At 37.3% G+C, this 19,600-nt stretch overlaps 1 protein-coding gene across 1 annotated transcript in view; it reads left to right on the forward strand.

The window, feature by feature from the left end:
• LRRIQ3 (leucine rich repeats and IQ motif containing 3) overlaps positions 1 to 5,907 on the forward strand; it is a 63,850-nt gene extending 57,943 nt beyond the window's left edge. The window contains exon 9 of the mRNA XM_032217238.1: positions 5,250 to 5,907. The gene's annotated coding sequence lies outside the window, so the exon portion shown is untranslated. The remainder of the gene's footprint in view (positions 1 to 5,249) is intronic.
• Positions 5,908 to 19,600: the final 13,693 nt, after the last annotated feature.

Genomic DNA, 19,600 nt, shown 5'->3' on the forward strand with positions numbered 1-19,600 from the left:
TTGGTGAGGACTAAGAAAGGAGTGTAATATTGAGAAAGGTTAAATTAGAAGGATAGGATAGGACATGTTGAGTCAGGAGAAATAACAGAGGTTATATCCTAACTTGGTATTATTTCAGACTCGAAAGACAATTAGCTGCTAGATAAATAATAAAATTGCTTACTATATTATACCATGTTGGCCATCAGACAAACCATGGATTTTAACTTTCAAGCCCTGCTCATGGTTTTGCTTATCAGTCAATCATCTATGTTTGATAGCTTCGGTTGCTTATGTTTATCAGGAGACTTATGCCTTCTCTTTCCTTAAGGCACTTTTGGCACTCAGCACTTTTACATATGTCTTATCTATTGAAATATTTGTATTCAAAATGGACAGTGATTTATCCTGCCTTGTCCTGTCTTATCATATCCTATTCTATTCTATCCTATCCTATCCTATTATAGTTTCTCTAAGGAAACAGAGTTAGATGTCAAATGGTTAACAAACAATTATTTATGGTATGAAATCTACCGAACAGCAGGTTTTGTTTCATCTAGTGTTTAATTACGTGACTAGTTTCTGCTTCCCAGAGATTTCTTGGATACTATTCTTAAGAGAAAGGTAAAAGTTTCCCCTATCCAGTCATGTGTGACTCTAGTGGGTGGTACTCATCTCTGTTTCTTAGCCAAGAGAGCCAGCCTTGTCCAAACGTGTCCAAAGAGATGTTCTTCACCATGTAGCCAGCATGATTATATGCCAGGGTACATGGAATGCTGTTAACTTCCCTCCAATCAAAGTGATACCTATCTATCTGCTCACAGTTGCATGCTTTTTAACTGGTTGGCAGAAGCAATGGCAAGTAATGGGAGCTCACACCATCACATGGTGCTCAGGTCTCAAACCTGGGCTTTCAACTTTCCAGCCAACAAGTTCAGGGTCTTTAATTGCTAAGCCATTGTGCCCCTCACATTCTTAAGGTAAGGATGGACAATGCACCGTTTATGGGCTGTTGCAGCTTAGCCTTCAACCATCTCTGAATCCCCAAGATCATATTTAGAAATTTGATGGTTAACTGCTGAACTATTTCCTACTGATTTTCAGTTTAGAAAACTTAAAGAGCAAGAATGATGGAGTAGGCCTACTAGTAGATCTGATTATGAACTATTCTTACCATTTGTAGTGGCATGCAAATCAATCAACATTTCTTCATTTAACTAGATGTACACCATTCTTCTTCACTTTTGAACAGGATGGATGCTTTGCTGCTTTTACCATTCCTTGTCCATTATTTCTGCTTAATGTATTAATTTTCTAGTAATTATATTTAAAAGAATATCCTTTTGATGTTTTATTTTCCCATAATTATATATACAGTTGATAGTAATTTTCAAATACAGTATGGCTTTTTATGTAAGATCATCCATTGCCTTTTGGGGTAAGCAACTTTATGCAAAGGACATAAAAGTATGAATTAGTAAGACAAATATATTAGAACTATAAGAAATATAGAACCATGCAAATATCACCCATTATACTTCTATATTCTTTTTGTTCCTTATAACTCATCCTTGTTTTCACCAGGCTCCATAACAGCCTTTTATTTAAACTCCTCCCCTCTTTCTGTCTTCATCCAATCATAATTTCCATAGTCTTCCCTTCCTCTTGACAGCACATCAGTTTTCATATATTTATTTGGCAATTTAGTTATCAGTTATACTCTCTCTGTATACTGTATATCAGCCAGTAACAAAAAAAATCATTGTATATGGAACTACATCCACTTTTTATATCCCCAGGCATCACACCTATAATAATAAACATATCTCGATATAAATATCCCTTATGTATTTATCCATCAATTCATTAAAAACCAAGAGGACATGAAACAGTCTTGTTTTACTCCTTGCTGAAAGTTGACCAATTGCTAAGCATGCTGTTTATTCTCATGTCAGCAGCGACACTGGAACTACCAGTCTTTTTTTCCAAATTCATGTAAAACATTCCATAATTCAAACCTTTACTATATGTTTCACTATTTCAGCAAAAATACAAAAAAAAAATTTGTCGCTTTTATAGTTAAATAGTTAACATTATATATTATAATCAGAGGTGAGTTTCACTTTTTGTTACCACTGGTTCGCCCCTTCCACACATGCACCCAGCCTTCTGCACATGCACTTTGCTCGTGTGCATGCCTTCTGCGCATATGCCCGGTCTCAAATATGTGCCTAAATAGGATGGCATAGAGCCGGGACGGATGGCCACCCACAATTTCCACTAATGGTTCAGGTGAACCGGTCTGAACCAGCTGAATACCACCTCTGATTGTAATATATGTAAATTATATGTTGAGGAAGTGTACATTATAGGCTAAGTATATAATGAAGAGTTAGTTATTTCCATACAAGATAGTAGCTGTGGTGAAATTTATTTTGGTAAAGTGCTACATCTTTGACTGAAGAAAAGGATCTCTCACATATTTTACATAAAGGTTTACTCCCGCACAGACAATTTTAGCCTTTGGATTCAGTGGTCCACAGAAGCTAACAACAATAGCCATATGTTTGTTTTGGGAATAACTGCCATTTCACTGTAGTATTTTTAAAGGAAAAATTATGAAGGAATTGTAATTTAATGATGCATATAGCCAGCTAATGATCCTAACAGTGATGTGCAGTCAGGGGAGGCAGGGGAGGCAGAGCCTCACCACTGTCATCATGAAAAGAAAAAAAATGTAAAGAGAAAAAGGCTGAGTTAGTTGCTGCCAGAGTCACAGTGGATGATTCTGCTTAGTGCTTAACTGTTTAAAAAAGCCTCTAAAAAACCGCCCTTTACAGGAGGAGGCAGGAGAACCACGTGCCTAGTCTGACTTTATGATCACTTGAGCAGAGTTAAGCAAGGGTTAAAAGCCAAAAAATTCATGATGTAGATGAGGCACGTGATTCTCTTGCCTCCTCCTGTAGAGGCCATTTTTAGAGGCTTTTTAAAACATTTAAGCAGAGTCATCCATGGCGACTCTGGCAGCAACCAGCCAAGCCTGACCTCAGCTCTTGCCTTTTTCCTTTTACATTTTTACATTTTCATGATGGCAGGCAAGAGCAGAGTTGAAATCCTCTGTGAAACAGCTGGAAAAGGTAGGTGTGGGTCGGAGGGAAGGGGAGGAATTCAAAATTAATCCTCCTGGTACAACTTTGTGTGTGTGTGTGTGTGTGTGTGTGTGTGTGTTTCTTTGTTTCTTCACTCAAACAAACTCTCTCAATTTGAGAGAGGGTTTGTTTGAGTGAAGAGAGGGAAGGAGATAGGAGAGGCAGGGAGGGCAGCCCGCCAACTCAGGCAGGCGAAAGAGACTTTCTTTTGCCTGCCTCTGCGTCCACGGCAGCCTGCCAGCAGAGGCGGGTCTTTTGCCCGCCTCTGCTGGTGGGCTGCCACTTTCTTTCGCCCGCCTGAGCTGGCAGGCTGCCGCTTTCTTTTGCCCGCCTCTGTGTCTGCTCAGGCATTCTCTCCTCTCCTCCGACACCCCACTGTCTAAAGCGCTTTCTTTCTTTCGCCTGCTTGAGCTCTGACAGGTGGGTGAAAGTGGCAGCCCGCCAGCATAGGAGGGCAAGCTGGGGGGCTACTGCTTTCTTTTGCCCGCCTCTGTGTCCGCGGCTGCTGCGGACACAGAGGTGGGCAAAAGAAAGCGGCAGCCCGCCAGCAGAGGCGGGCAACAGACCCACCTCTGCTGGCGTGCTGCTGCGGACAAAGAGGCGGGGGAAAGAAAGCGACAGCCTGCCAGCTCAGGCGGGGGAAAGAAAGCGGCAGCAGTCTAAAGCGCTTTCTTTCTTTCGCCCACCTGTCAGAGTTCAGGCGGCCAAAAGAAAGAAAGTGCTTTAGACAGTGGGGTGCCGGGGGAGAGGAGAAAATGCTCAGGCTGTCTAAAGCGCTTTCTTTCTTTCGCCCGCCTGTCAGAGCTCAGGCGGGCAAAAGAAAGAAAGCACTGTAGACAGTGGGATGTTGGGGGAGCTGACTGCCTCACCAACCATAAACCTCACCGCACATCACTGGATCCTAATGATACATTTAAGAGGAGAAGGAGGAGGAGATTATATGGCAAACAATGTAAGCCCCATCATATTTACTTCAGTCAAGCCTGATGATTACTGTCATGTCTGAAATCCATTGTATTCTTTTTGCCCCTTCTTTCTTCTCTAAAAAAACACAGGCGATGTGAGAATATCTCCTTTGTGTTATCAGTCCCCTGAGAGATTTCTAAATTATCATGAAAATATGCCGACAGTGGGCATGTTGGCTGATTTGATTCATTCAGAATCAATTCCCGATTGACACAGAAATGTGAGCTTTATTCAGTTAAGCAGCCCAGCTAAAAGAAAAGAAAGAAAACGAATATTGCCTGCTATGTTTACCCTATAAAGTGTTCTTGATGAGATCAACAATGGTATATTATGCAAGCTAAGAATTTCACCATGTATGTGAAGGACCTATACTTTTCACAGATATTTGCATTTATTTCCAATGTAAATTTCATTCCTTGTTCCAGGTAGTGAATCCCAAATCCCTCAGGGTGTTGTCAGTAGTCATGAAATCTAACAGTAATGGTCGGTAAGCAGTCCTATTGAACTCCATTTACTTTAGAGTAGACATACAAGCAATTGAACTATAAATATCTATTGCTACCTTCAGAGTTCAAACAGGCATTTTGCTTGAAAAGGAATCTCCAATTTCACCTCAAAGCACCAAAGTCTTTAGTCTCTTTTTGACATTCCTCTGATATTTCATCTGAAAACGAATCTCTTCATTTTGCTTTGAACATCACTTTCAATGAGATTTTAGGACCAATCCTATTTTTTTTAGATTCAGTATTATTATATACTATGTTTTTATTTAAATACATATGTGATGTGATATAAAAGAATGCACTCCTGTATTTTTAATCTTTGAATAATAAATTTACAGTAGAACTTTCCAGTAGATGGCAGCATCATTCAGTCTTTTTAAAAGGTTGTACGGAATAAAGGGCAACAAAATTCTCATTTAATTGTAAAGGAAATGTTAATAGCTGTCCAAAAACATAGTCATTAAAATGCTGTTATAAAGGTATCCATGTTTGATGAAGCCACCAAATATTTGATTATTATTTGATTTTCCTATTAATAAACACTTGAACAAATTGCAGGAGAATTTTACTTGGTTCTGCTTGAAAAAATTGAATCTTTGTTTGCCTGACCAGGCCTATTCTTTTCCTTTCCTTTCCTTTTTTTTTTAAACAGATGCAATATAACAAGGATGAACACAAAGGGAGTAAAAATGTAGCTGATTTTTAAAGATCCGATTTGGTTTAAAGATCGACCAGCAAGCTATGATGAATTGTGGTAGTTACCTACGGGAAGTATTTAATTCAGAGTCCATCTGAAGAATGGAATTTGAAAGATCCTTTGCTTTCAGGAGAGAGTATTTAAATAACTGAAATATACCTTCTTTTTTTGTCTTTTTCCAGACTGCAACATTCTATGAGCTTATGCTACTTCAACAGTGTGTTTCTTACGTGCAATGATAGCTTCCATGCAATGAATTGTCGATGTGAAAAGGAACTGGTCACAAATTAGAGCTTTCTACTACAATTCAAGGCAGAATAGGCATGTGTGTGCATAACACGTAACAATGTACACCTCTTCCTTTCACAAAAGCACACTTCCTTTCACACACTCTAAAATATATGCCCTGTTTTGAAACTGAAGGCAATGTTCTGGCTGCCAGAAAGTCAATAAATGCTTAAAAATCCTGTCATCTACAAATATTGTGTACAAACAGATTTGTACCTCTTAGATCACAATCCCAGTCACCTCAGAATCAATGGCTAATAAACACAGTCACACAACGAAAATCCAAGGTCTACCTCATAAGATTGGCTTCCCTGCAAGGAAAGAGCCGAGGTGGCGTAGTGGTTAAATGCAGCACTGCAGGCTACTGCTAGATCAGCAGTTCAGCGGTTCAAATCTCACCGGCTCAGGGTTGACTCAGCCTTCCATCCTTCCGAGGTGGGTAAAATGAGGACCCAGATTGTTGGGGGCAATATGCTGACTCTCTGTAAACCGCTTAGAGAGGGCTGAAAGCCCTATGAAGTGGTATATAAGTCTACTGCTATTGCTATATTAATAGTGCTATATTACTGAGACTGGTTTTATTTTTGCTCATCTTTCAGTCCAACTCTCACTTTTGTTTTTCAGTAAATGTTATGTAGTTTATGGTAGATAAGCCAGGATTTCACGTTTGAACTCTGGGATATATTAGAAATGAATTGACTTTTTTTTTCATTGCTGGATCTGGATATTTTATCCACCCTTTTCTCCTCCTAAATCTAATTTTGACTTTTGTTGAAACAATTGAAACAACAAAATAGCAATCCCTGTATTATCCTTTAGGTAGAAAATCAGCCAAATTGTTTTCACAATGAATGTTCTGGTGTATTTTGGAAAGTCAGTAGGACTGTTTACCATGCACCTGCTCTTAGAAACACTGCTCAGAAACTAGCGTTAGTGCTGTGGCTTTGAGTGCATGACATCGAGCCGGGTTGTGATTTGGTCATGGAAATTCCATACATAATTACACAGCAAAGGTGTGACTTGGAGACTTGCTTTGTGCTTTATAAAGCATGCTTTAAAAAAATGGTCTGGATTAGTCTTGCCTTCAGACCAACAAAAAGTTGCCTTGCATTGCCAGCTTTTCAATTTCAAAAAATCTTTGTTTTTTCAGGACCTACACACCAGGAACATTCTTCCTTTAACCCGGGGCATCAAACTGATGGTCTGTGGGCTGGATGAGTCACACTCAGGCCACACCCACCCAGCTCCGCAAATGAGGAAAACGTGAAACGTTACATGACAGCAACATGATGCCGCGAGTTTGGCACCGTGCTTTAACCTTTCTACTCCTTCCAGCCCCACATAGTAATTATCAGATAAATAGTTCTTGAAATCTTGCAACAATTTTGGAAACCTTCAGCTAGTCTAATAAGAATATTGTTGCTTCTGGTTTTTTTTAAAATCTTAGCCAACATAGCCCACTTCATAACCAATTTAAAAAACCCTGCTAAATCCTTCCACTTGAAATAAAAAGATAAGAATTGGGACTGGTTAGATCAACTTGTGGCCCAGAGGCCGGATGCGTCGCATGCTGGCCACCCCGTCCCCGTTTTAGCAAAGGGGGGAAAAGTCATGATACATCACGTGATTACAATGTAATGACATGAGGTTGACATCCCTGGCTTAGATGCAAAACATTTTGTTACTACTCAGTTGTGATCTTTATAGTATTTTCCAAGATACTAGAACCGGTTGACCACTGATTGAACATTTCATATGTGAAATGATGTTTTTTTTTTCATAGCCTGATGTTACAAAGCAGCAGATAATACAAAAGCAAATTAATGATCAACGTAAAATATTTGGAAGAGTGCAGTCAGCATGGCAGCATTATTACTTATTTAATCCCATTGGCATTTTTGGTGCTTATTAGTTGAGCTCTGGGCATCCCAGTTCTGCTTGTTGACAGCTCCAATGGGTGCTGCTAATAGGCTTGTGCTTATGGCCTCCTAGCCCTCAACTCTCCTCCAGCACCTTTGCAGAAATCTAAATAGGTAGTAAATGTATGTTTATACAAATGAACACAAATGACTCACTGTGAAAATAAACAGATGGGAATCTTGCTTCAAGCTCTGAGATCAACAGTATAGAGCCTGTCATTTTAAAGGCAAGAACTCCTTGGTAAACCTACATTTTCTGATGTAAAGTCAATAAAATATCATGACTATGTAGAGAGCTTATCAAATTGCTCAGCAAGAATTATATAAAGAAACGTTCCAGCTGGTAATAAAATATATCATCTTTAAGGATGATGCCCAATCAGACCAATGTCACATGTTCTGAACCCACAGTGGACCACCAGATATTTATGAGTAATTGGTACAGGAAAATTCTAATTATATTTTATAGTAACTGTTATGTCAAACTATCAGTATATCAAAAGATATACTGACTGCTGCCAGAGACACTGTAGCTGGAGTATAACTTAAGTAGTCACAGATTGGGTGTCCTTGATAAATTTGTCTAATTTTCTTCCAAGCTGGCAATTCTCCATCTTGTGTTAGGGAATGCCATCGTTTAGTTATACACTGTATGAAATTAGATTTCCTTTTGTGTGCCTCTACTCACTCCATATTCAAATGCACTAAATGCCTTTTGCCCTCACTTCTTGCTAATTTTAATGTTATGACAGCTACTATGATTATGCAATGCTTTAGATTTAATGGGGGAAAAGTGTTGCAGAATGTGGGAAAGTGAACACAGCACACCTGTTGCAGATGCACTATAACAGCTATAAAGCTGTTTTCTATTATTTATGGCTGAAGCAGAAATCTCTACACAGCAGTCTGGTAAAACTGGAAACAAAATTTGGTTGCATTAATGAGTCACATATGGAAGTTCAGTTCAAGCTCCCAGTGTTCTGAATAATTCTTAAGAATATACCCTTTGAAATAAGGGAGTTTAGTACCCCCAACATTCAAATATATTTTTGTATATTTCCCTTTTCCATATTGCTTTAATGTACTTATTTGTCCTATAAGGCAGGGATCCCCAACCCCTGGTCTGTAGCCCGGTACCAGTCCGTGACCCATTGGGAACCAGGCTGTGCAATTGGTGTATGAGTGTGTGAACCTTTATTTGCGTAAGCATTGGGCACGCATGCGAAACCATCCCATCTCCTGCTGTCACTGCTTGTCTGCAGAGACGCAAAGGTTGGGGGCCACTGCTATAGGGAACACTACATGAAAGGTTGAAATGTTATTTTCCCACATAAAGCTGTATTTAAAAGCTTGATTAAATGATTAGGAATATGGGCTGCTTGTAATAGTATCAAAGTGATAATCACACACATGCTATATGGAAATTCATGTCATCACCAAGGTAAAAAATCAAACCTGGATATTCTACAGCAAATGCAAATGAACAAAACTTGATTACATTTCTGTTAATTTCAGAAAATTCAGCAGATAAAATGAAAATAATGTTAGTTTCAAACCAGTCCACAGAGTTTGGTTATGAGATGTGATAGAAAGATCAGTGAAGTAAAATATCCCCTCCTGATATGACTACAGAAATAAAACAACCATACAAACATTCCACATAAGTGATGATGTTATATCTCTCCTTCATCAACATTTGAGTGTAAGACATAAAATCTTGTACACGTGAATTCTATTCTGGCTTTATCAGAAGTAATTCTGTAGAGAAGAATGTAGAGAAAAGCAAGGTTTTACACTTAGGCAGGATAAACCAAAGGTATAAGTACAGTTTAGATGAAACATGGCTTAAAAACTGTAACTGTGAGAGGGACCTTGGAGTCCTAGTGGACAATCACTTAAATATGAGCCAGCAGTTTACAGCAGCAGCCAAAAAAGCTAATACAATCCTTGGTTGTATAAACAGGCATAGAATCAAAATCATGTGAAGTATTAGTACTGCTTTATAAAGCCTTATTAAGGCCACACCTGGAATACTACATCGAGTTTTCGTTATTATATTACAAAAAAGTTGTTGAGATTTTGGAAAAAGTGCAAAGAAGAGCAACAATGATTAAAAGCCTGGAGACTAAGCATATGAAGAATAGTTGCAGGATTTGGGTTTGGCTAGTCTAGAAAAAAGAAGGACTAGGAGGCACATGATAGTATTCCAGTATTTGAGAGGTTGGGGGGGGGGTGTCAACTTATTTTTCAAAACACCAGAGGGTAGGACAAGAAACGATGGAAACTAATCAAGGAGAAACTAATCAACCTGGAATTAAGGAGAAACTGTCTGACAGTGAGGATAATAAACCAGTGGAACAACTTGCTGTCAAATGTTGAGAGTGCTTCATCACAGAAGGTTTTTAAGAAGAGACTGGACAGTCACTGGTTTGAAATGGGATAGGGTCTCCTGCTTTGGGGAGGGGGGCATTTGGACTAGAAGACCTTCATGGTACCTTCCAGCTCTATTGTGATTGTAATTGATTGTAGGATTATGAAAGAGGTCCTTGAGACAGATTGAATTTTAGATCCATCATTCTAATTGTTTATATCCAAGATTCAGATTAGTTTTGGTTATTCCAAGGGGTATTAAGAATTTGTCCACAAGAGATGTTGGTCTTCCAAGTGAAAGTAAACCAAAAGCAAGCAAGATCAACAATTTAATTCAGAGAATCTGTCTTAGACATGACAGGGTTTATATATAGTTTGCATCATATCCAAAATTTATTTTTTTTCTTGTCATGCAACATTTAATTTTTAATCTCATGTTTATGTGCTATTGCTTTTGTTATTCATAAGCACATATTAATTTTAAGAATAATTTGAGATTTTAAATAGGTCATTATTTTATAAACTTAATTTTAACCTCATACTATGGTGCTTTTAAACAACTGCTTTGTGCTTTTTCATTTTTGCCTCTTTTCTCTTTGTGTGTGTGTGGTTATTCCTTTTTTTTGTTACAATTTATGTACACATAGGCACAAGCATTGAATTAAAAGTAATGCCACTTGTATTTTAAATTGTCAACATATGGTAGTACTGAGGCACTTCAAGCTCTAAATTTTCTTTAGTATCTATTTTTTTTCACTTCAGTTGATAAGAGGATGTTGTCAAGAAAAGATTGTGTAGCTATTGTTTGTGAAATGAAAGCCTGCAGTGACTACTCAGCAGTGTACTTTAAACAACATGCCATGATTCAGTTGATTGCTGAAAAAGTTCCTCCAAATAATATTCATCACCAAATGCAGGTTATTTATTGTGAGGACTATATTGACATGACTCTTACATGTTACTGAGCCCAAAAAATGTAAAAATGATTAACCAGGACATCTGATTTGTGTGATCATGAACAAAGAAAACAAGATATGAGTTTCACATGAGAAAGTTTGATTAACTGATTAAGGACAATCACTCAAAGAGAAATTGTTGTCAAACTTAGCATTTCACAGAAATATGTGGGTCACATTACTGATGTTTTCTGTTTTGTGATCTGTTTTGGATGGAGGCATTAATTATAAAGCACCTTTGTGTATAAAACAGGACCTTCCACACAGACCACAAATTTGTCCAGGAAAATATTATCGACACAAAGAGATCAAGCGGTACCTACATTCTCTTTCCCATGGAAATCACCTAAGAGTGGTACAATTGCTAATGACATCAACTTTACTAATAATGTTGGTTTTCTCTTTCATATTTCCCACCAAACACCTTTGGAGTTTGTTACAGTCTTAGTCCGAAGATTGTATGCATGCATGTATGTGGTTAATTTTATATTACAACTTTTGTCTTCTTCATCTCATATGGCTCAACTTCCTTGTTTGGTAACTGCTTGACAAAAGATTATTTCTAAAAAGCTTAAATGGCCTGGCTAATGTTTGCCCACATATTCTCATGCTTAAAGCGAATCTTTTACTGAACATTGAACAAGGTCATTCTTACATTTCTGTACAAGATGATTTTTTTAAAAAAAGTTTCTTGTTCAGATTCTTACGTTTTTATCCTACCTTTGCCCCAAGCAACTCAAAAGTTCTGAACTATGTTTTCTTCTCCCAGTTTAATATTCCATTCCCAGCAAGAAGTTGGTGAACCAATAACTGATCAGAATGAGCTTCATTGTTGAAAACAGACTTGAAGCTGGTTATACTAAATTGACACTATAGCACATTAATTCTGTAAGGCTCATCTTGCAGTGGAAAATCACCATGTTTTAATTTTAGCATATACTCTGCTATAGAATTTTAGATATCTCTATCTCACTTCTTTCAAACCCAAATCCATGAATTCAGTGTTATTTTAGCCAAATAACAATGGCTCCAGGAACTCGTCTGTAAACAGAGATAATAATACTGATCAGTCTAATGGTGTTGTGAGAATTACTGCACATATTGGAGCACTCAGAATACACTACATTTTTTGCTATTTATTGCATTGCACACAATGAGGTTGTGTGCTGGACAACATGACTGTTGTCTAGCAGTAGTGGAACGGATCCAAATTCAGAGTGTTGCACTTATATCCCATTCAAATTAATTCTCTATTAAAGTATTGCATTTTAGATACGGCCCATATGGTTTTCCTCAATTAGCAAAGAAGAAAGAAACAACAGTGCAAAATAGTGTGAATCTCTGAAAATTTCTCATCATAACTAAAAGTGCATCGCTAACATCTGAAAGTGACAACTTCTCATTATGATTGATACCTTTATGTTGAGCCTCACTGAATAGTTGAACTTGTACTCTGGTTGCCTTATTATAACTTTACACATAACACAATATGCTTAAAGAAGCAAGAAATGAAACGTTCCCCAATGTTCATGTTTTGGAGAGCAGGTCATTGGAGGTGTAATGAAACTTACTCTTGTGATATAAGCCAGTGTGATCAGGTGAATAATAGAACATTTCCTCATATATATTGCCCTGCTGAAAGCTGTCAATATTTTCAGACCATGAAAATGAAAAAAGATACATTTTTTTCAAAAATGAAAAAAAAAGTTGCAACTCATTTCTCAACCTAGCATTAATTCAAAGAAAATCAATAATGAAATATTATCAATTATTTGGGGACAACTAGTTCCATCTTTGGCTGTCTGCAGGGCAGGCTATATTTCTTAAATATTTTCTTACTCTGAAATCGGAGGAGGTAGCTTCAGGCTTACTGTACATTCAAAATCCAGGTTAAAAAAAGATTTATAACTTTTTTTAAAGTGTGTGAAGGATGAATCATGTGATCAATGGCATTTCCTATGAAAACAGTGAACATTTATATTTGCCCTTTTAAGAGTTCTTTAAATAAAAAGAACAGTAGGCTGAGGGAAACATGAATATATAAAAAAATGAAAATATAACAAGACTTAAATACCATCCCTCTATATATCATATATCAAAAGCCAAGAGGCATCTCAATTATAGTAAAGCCTGTCTGACTGTCTGTCTACATCATCTATCTGTTTCCCCTAAGAAAGTATACAAAAATGCAAAAGATTTTAAAATACAAAGATTTGCTTTGAAAATGTAAGTGACAAAGCTAAATACCAGTCATGTACTAAGCTGCTATTGTACTGCAAACCAGGTCATCTACCTGCGGGGCTGACTTTTGGATTCCCTTTTTGAATGTCTCCTGTGATGGAAATGCAAGCAATTCTCTAGTGTGCTCTTCTCTTGATCTGGAGCAAAGACTTTAACTTCTCACAACACTCTGTGGAGTTCAGTGGCAAAGATGTGCAAATGGCTACTTTGATTTGTTTAAATATCAAAAGTTGCAGGCCCACTTAGGACAGAACTGTGAAGAGATGGGCAGGGTTTTTGCACTTACAACATTGCTGTAGGCTACTGGGAATGCTGCTGTGAACTAAGGCATCTCCTGGGCATCATCTTTCTCACAGATTTCAGAAGCTAAGGTAGCTTTGCATTAGTGCAATAAAAAAATTGTCTGGGACAGCCACAATAAATCACCAAAGCAATCAAAGCATCCTCTATATACATTTTGTGGCTGGTTCAGTCTTGTTTGGTTTGTAACTTGCTGTGGCATGGATTAAGATGATGAAGAAATGCCATGCCCTTGAGACTCTCCCTCAGAATTAATAGTTGTAACTACAGGGTTGATCCCAATGAAAACAGAAAATGGCTTTACACCTGGTTACCCGTCTCCAAGAGTAAACCTGACCCTTTCCAGATGCTGCTAAGTCAACTTTCACAACTTTGGCATATCCAAAGATCAGAATGATAGAATTTCAGTCCCTCCGAAATCTGGCAAGATAGAGCATTTTCACCCATGAGCAGAATAGATTTTATCTGGCCTGAGTTCGTGGCAGCAACCAAGGGGTGGGTTCTGGCTGCTGCTACTACCAGTTTGCTCAGGGCCGTGCTGTGCTCGCGTGCTTGATGTGCATTACACGTGCATGCATAGTACTAAAAAATGCTTCTGCGCATGCACAGAAAAATAAAACAAGATGGCCCTGCCTCCAGTGCCGCCAAGAGAACCGGTATGGGGGAGTGGCAGGTCCAGTTACTACCTACTCAGCCGACCCGGTCCAACACGGTAGGAACCCACCTCTGCAGCAACCACAATAAATGATAAATACTAGAGCCCTTCCTTTTGTGTCTACTGTTAGTAAATTTTGCTGAATCTGGTCTTTAAAAAGTGTTCCTTTCTTCTCCTCTTAGTTTCATTTTTTCAAGCAATAAAGCAAAACAGGAAGAAGCACTGTTAATTGGAGAATCCTTATGAAACCATTCACTGTAAGTACACATTCAAGTTGTAATTGTAACACATAGGCACCCCTCCAGGATTTTATTTATAACACATTTGTCTCCTTGTATATAATGAAATACTTTAATATGTGCCTGTACATTCTTCAATCACTAACGAAGGGCGACTCATTCGGTTTTTTTTTAAAAAAATCAAAATAGCAATCAAAATAATCAAAACCCTGGTCCTTTTTGGACCTCACCCTCCTTGTGGAGTATCTTATTCAGAATTGGACACATTAGATTCAGTCAGCTTCAGAATAGCAGAGTTGGAAGAGACCTTGGAAGTCTTCTAGTCCAACCCCATGCTCAGGCAGGAAACCCTATACCCTTTCAGACAAATGGTTATCCAATCTCTTCTTAAAAACCTCCAATGTTGGGGCATTCACAACTTTTGGAGGCAAGTTGTTCCATCAATTAATTATTCTAACTGTCAGGAAATTTATTCTTAGTCCTCTAGGTTGCTTCTCTCCTTGATTAGTTTCCATCCATTGCTTCTTGTTCTACCTTCAGATGCTTTGGAGAATAGCATGACTCCCCTTCAGTAGAACTTTGTTTTGATTCAACCTAAATGATGGCAAAAAGAGTACTTCAATGGAAGGAGAAACTGACTCTTGATTTTTAGCAACAGATGACAGATGTACAGATTGTCAACATCTGAGTTAGTTATTTTTAACAAAGAGGCAAATAAGAAAGCCTTTGATCTATAGCAAATGTTTTGGAATTCTGTTTAGAATTTTCCATTTCCGTCTGTTTTCCTTCCCTCTACTCTCATCTGTTATTTTGAAATTATTAGCATGATTTTTAAATGTAGTTATGTGTATACATTTTAATACACCAATGTATATATTAATATGCTTTCTTGTTGTTAATTTAGAGTAGCATAATTGTTTTTAATCTAATTCACAAGTCAGCCAAATCTGAAGTTTACTATAGTTGAGTAAAGCATGAATTCCGGTAACCCATAAAAAGAACCTTGAACAGTCAGTGAAGCATTTCTGTATAAATTTTATGACAATTACTATTGTTAGCCTTTTTAGGAATGTTTTCAAGTCTTTTTTTATAAAGCTTTTTTATTTTTCTCCTTGGAGTGAGGAATCATTGTTTCCCCTCTGCATGCTACATAAACCTCCCTTGCCACACACAACAGAATCATTGCTTGAAGTTCAACAGAAGTACCAAGAGCTTACAACTTCTCTCTCTTTTTGCGTCTTAAAATTAGCGTTTGGCACAACAGTGGGCCGTTCCACTTCTGACACAGTTGTGCATGAAAGAAAAAGAAGCTAATTCCTTTTGATGTCCGCCAGTTAGTATTAAACTTATGAGGCATGAAATCATCTAATTCTCAAGAATCCGGTTTCCGTAGAGTTCCCAATAGAAAACATTTCAGCATCAAACATATGGGCTTGTGTCTCACAAACCCTAGGGACGTTTATTTACTGACACCTTGATTTGCTTGTCCTTGAAAGTATTCAGGGACTAAATTTTAAAGACAGATACCAGGATGCAAAAAAGAGACACTTTCACGGGGAGAAGAAAACCATCCAACAGTTGTGTGGTGATCTTATTGCAGGATCTCTCCTGTTAAAGTAACAGATTACTGGAGTTCATCTAATAATTTTCATGTCTTGCCTTTATTGAAGTAGAAGACAACAGTAGGTCATCAACATTACCTGCATTTCCTTAAATGAAGAATGATTTCCTCTTGAAATAAAATAAGCTTGTCAAACATTGAGATGCGTATTTTTGAACACATTTTTCACATTTTTAGGTGGTCCCCCCCTTTTAGCAATTTTATTCTTTACTCCATTATATTTTGAGTGCTTTCTTCGATTATGGTGAAGCAGAAGTCCAGGTTACTAGCTAGAATCTAGTTGATTTGTTTTGGAGTAGCTAATGAGCCCAGATTTTGAATATTGTCTTTTATAAAAATCAGAAAAGATTAATACATTGTGGGAAATGACCATAGCTCTTAATCTATACTTATTGATGGTTTTAGTTGGTCTCAGTGGCTTAATAGTGATTTTTTAAAAAGTTTAGTGTGAAGGCCTCTATGTACACTTTTATTCAATATATAAACACAGCAATTCAATATACTAGTAGCAGATTCAGATGGCTTAAAAATGGCAACATCCATGAGTAATAATTGGTGGGCTAAAAGTAACTTCAAAGTTAGCAGCAGTTCAAAAGCAAACAAAAAAGTATAAAGGATAAAGTCAAATAACACCAAATAACAGATTCATTAAGGAACGGTGAGGAACCTCAAAAATAAGTTGAAGCAAAGAGACAGAATGGAGAATCTGGAAGGAAAAAAAAATGTTTGGTTGGTTGAAAATTGAAGAAGTTGGAGGAAAAAAAGATGAAACCAAAATGGTTGTGCTGAGAGAGGAGTGAATAGCTGGGAAAGAATCAAGAACTAGTGAATGGATTGACTCTTGGGATTCCTCTCTAGACAAGGAGAGGATTGGGGATCACTCATAAGTGCTCTAGACATTTGCTTCACCTGAGGAGGCCACAAGACAAGGTCACTGACAAGTTTAGAATTCTGGATGATGAGGAAATTCCATCTTTGCCCAAATTCAAAATCTTTATGGACACTGGTTTATATACTTCATAGCTTTGTGTTGTGACTCAGCAGTTCTGCTGAGAGTCTTTTCGGGATCAAGATTCATTATGCAGCTGGGGCTTGTGGGAGGCAGGTTTGGAGATAAAAGGACAGATGCTGCCGCGCCCCAGTTGCTGGAGTCAACGTCATTCCTTCGTGCGTGCCTTGGTTTGTACAACATTGCTTGCTGATTAATCGTGATTTATGCTTGTTACACTTGGATAAGTGCTTTGGTGTTTCATGTAAACCTGATCTGTGCAGAAGGTGGAAGAACTGCAGCATTTGTAAGAGCTTTTGTTTTGAATTCTTATCGGAGATTTGTATTCATGTTATTTCTGGGCTCGAAGTCAGTTTGAACTGTGAACTGATAAAGAAAAGTTCCTTTCAAGTTGCCTGCCTGCGTTTGTTAACGAGCCGTGAAGGGCGGGACAGAACAGCTTTGGGTGAGCTCCTTCGATCCTTAGCAAAAGAGCTTTAAAGAAGTTTAAGAATTTTTTAATTTATTTTGTAATAACAGCAAAAAATGTGATTAGAAGGTTGAGTTTTGAAAGTTACAAATAGATTAGCAGTCTAGATGGATTTGAAATAAGTTTTTGAAATTAATTGCAAAAATGTTTCTCATGGGACAATACTTTTGTTTTGAATTCTTTAAAAAAGTAATAGGATGGAACTTTGACAGCAGAGGATACCATAAGGAACTAAAGGCTACAATTAAAGGAAAATAATGCTTTAATTTGACTTATTAATATAGTATCTTTATTATACTACTTTCATTTGGAAATCTTGAAGAATATTTGTGAACAACAGAGCCAGCTGTGTCTGCCATTACACATAGTTTTCAAAAGATATTATAGAAAAAGAATGAGATTTACCATACAAAATTGATATCGATCTGAAGGTCAGTTTAAAAATTACAGGTGACAGGAATGCTGTGGGCTATACAAATGAAATCGGCTAGTGTCTTAATAATTAGAATGAATATACAAATGGCAAATGAAGAGAGTAAGTTGGATAACTTTCTTATATTGGATTTCCAAAAGAGATTTCTTAATGGTTTGAGGAATTTTGTGAGAAGAAACAAAATTTATACATGTTTATACTAATTGTGGTAAAAGGGGAAGCCACTTCTTTATATTTCTCTAACTCTATATTTCTTTTCTTTACCATATTCTTATTTTTTTCTTTTCCCCCTGTTTCTATTTTTATTTGTTCTGCACTTTTACTTCTTTCTTTTTATTCTTTTATTTTTCCTAGCAGATATTAGTTTTTATATTTTTAATTGTAATGCTTAATACAATTATTATTTTAAAAATAAGAAAAGTGAAGCTATTAAGCATAATATTGTCATGTTTTATTTTGGTTCTTCAGTGTCCATGCCACCACAGAAAAAACAGAATATGAGAGTTAGAGCAGATCCAAGGAACAAGATTGGAGGCATGAATTGCAGAAACAAAGGGACAACCCTGAGCAGTATGGGTGGAATTAGGAATAATCAACCACTTAAGAAGAGATTAGAAGAAAACATTTCCTCTGGATCTTCACCTATAGAGTTGCCATTCCCTTTGCTATTTCTATCTTCATCACCTCCTTAGATCCTGAAAGTAAAAGGAAAATTTGCATTCCTAAAATATATGTCTGGAAACCCACCCTCGTGTGTCTACTTCTAACACTGTTTGCAAATAAGAACGTTAGTGTTGTTTCATAGTGGATAATTTATATTGGGCCTCATGATTACCTGGAGACAACTTACTAATTCCAATGTGAGAAATGAGACATCAACCCATGTCTTGAGTACAAGATCATTGCCTAGGTTGGAAGGATCCTTTTGTTCCTCATTATCTTGTCAGAGCTGAAGAAGCTTCTTGGATGAGAAGCGAAACGTCTTCAAAGAAAAAACAAGAAAGTCTAGTTGCCTCCTGAAAAAACACCTTTGGGACAACCATGAACTGGATGACTGAGAATCTACAAAGACTTAAGTATAGAGGGCATTAAATGCCATTCTTAGAGGGGTGAGGAGGTGGGAAGGGGATGGTGGTCAGTATGTAAAGATGCAAGATGTGTTTTTTTTTTGTCCTTATCTACTGAGAAAAATCTACTACATTCCACTCCTACTAATAGTAGTGAGGAAAAAAATTCATAAGATTTTTTTTTTGTTGTTAAATGTCCTCCGGATTGGCTTTCTGCCTGGATTATGACAAGGAAGGAAATTTGCCATTCTTTCCTTGTTTGAAAATTTTCATCTTTCTCATGACTCTTAGTGCAATTAAAATGTTTATTTTTTTTAATTCTTCATACAAGCTGCAAGCAATTTATTTAAAATAATATGTAGTTAAACTATTAGAGAAGAGCAATAAAGTCACAAAGGACTTCTGAGTTGCTGTTCTCTTTGTCTGCGGTGTTCACTGGGTAATCACAGTCATGCAAATGATACACCTTTTAATAGCTACTTTTTAAAAAAAAAGTTTTGGCTTTGAAAAAGAGCTATTCGGGTATTAAAGGCACAGACAAAATGTTAGTTTCTAATTGCTGGCTACCCCAGAGGTGGTATTCAGCAGGTTCTAACTAATTCTGGAGAACCGGGAGCAGAAATTTTGAATACTTCAGAGAACCAATAAATACCTCTTCTGACTGGCACCGCCCCCATCTATACTCTGCCTCCCAAGTCCCAGCAGATTGGGAGGGAATGGAGATTTTACAGTATCCTTC

Source organism: Thamnophis elegans, chromosome 5 (genome assembly GCF_009769535.1).
Source record: "Thamnophis elegans isolate rThaEle1 chromosome 5, rThaEle1.pri, whole genome shotgun sequence".
Taxonomy (NCBI): Eukaryota; Metazoa; Chordata; class Lepidosauria; order Squamata; family Colubridae; genus Thamnophis; species Thamnophis elegans.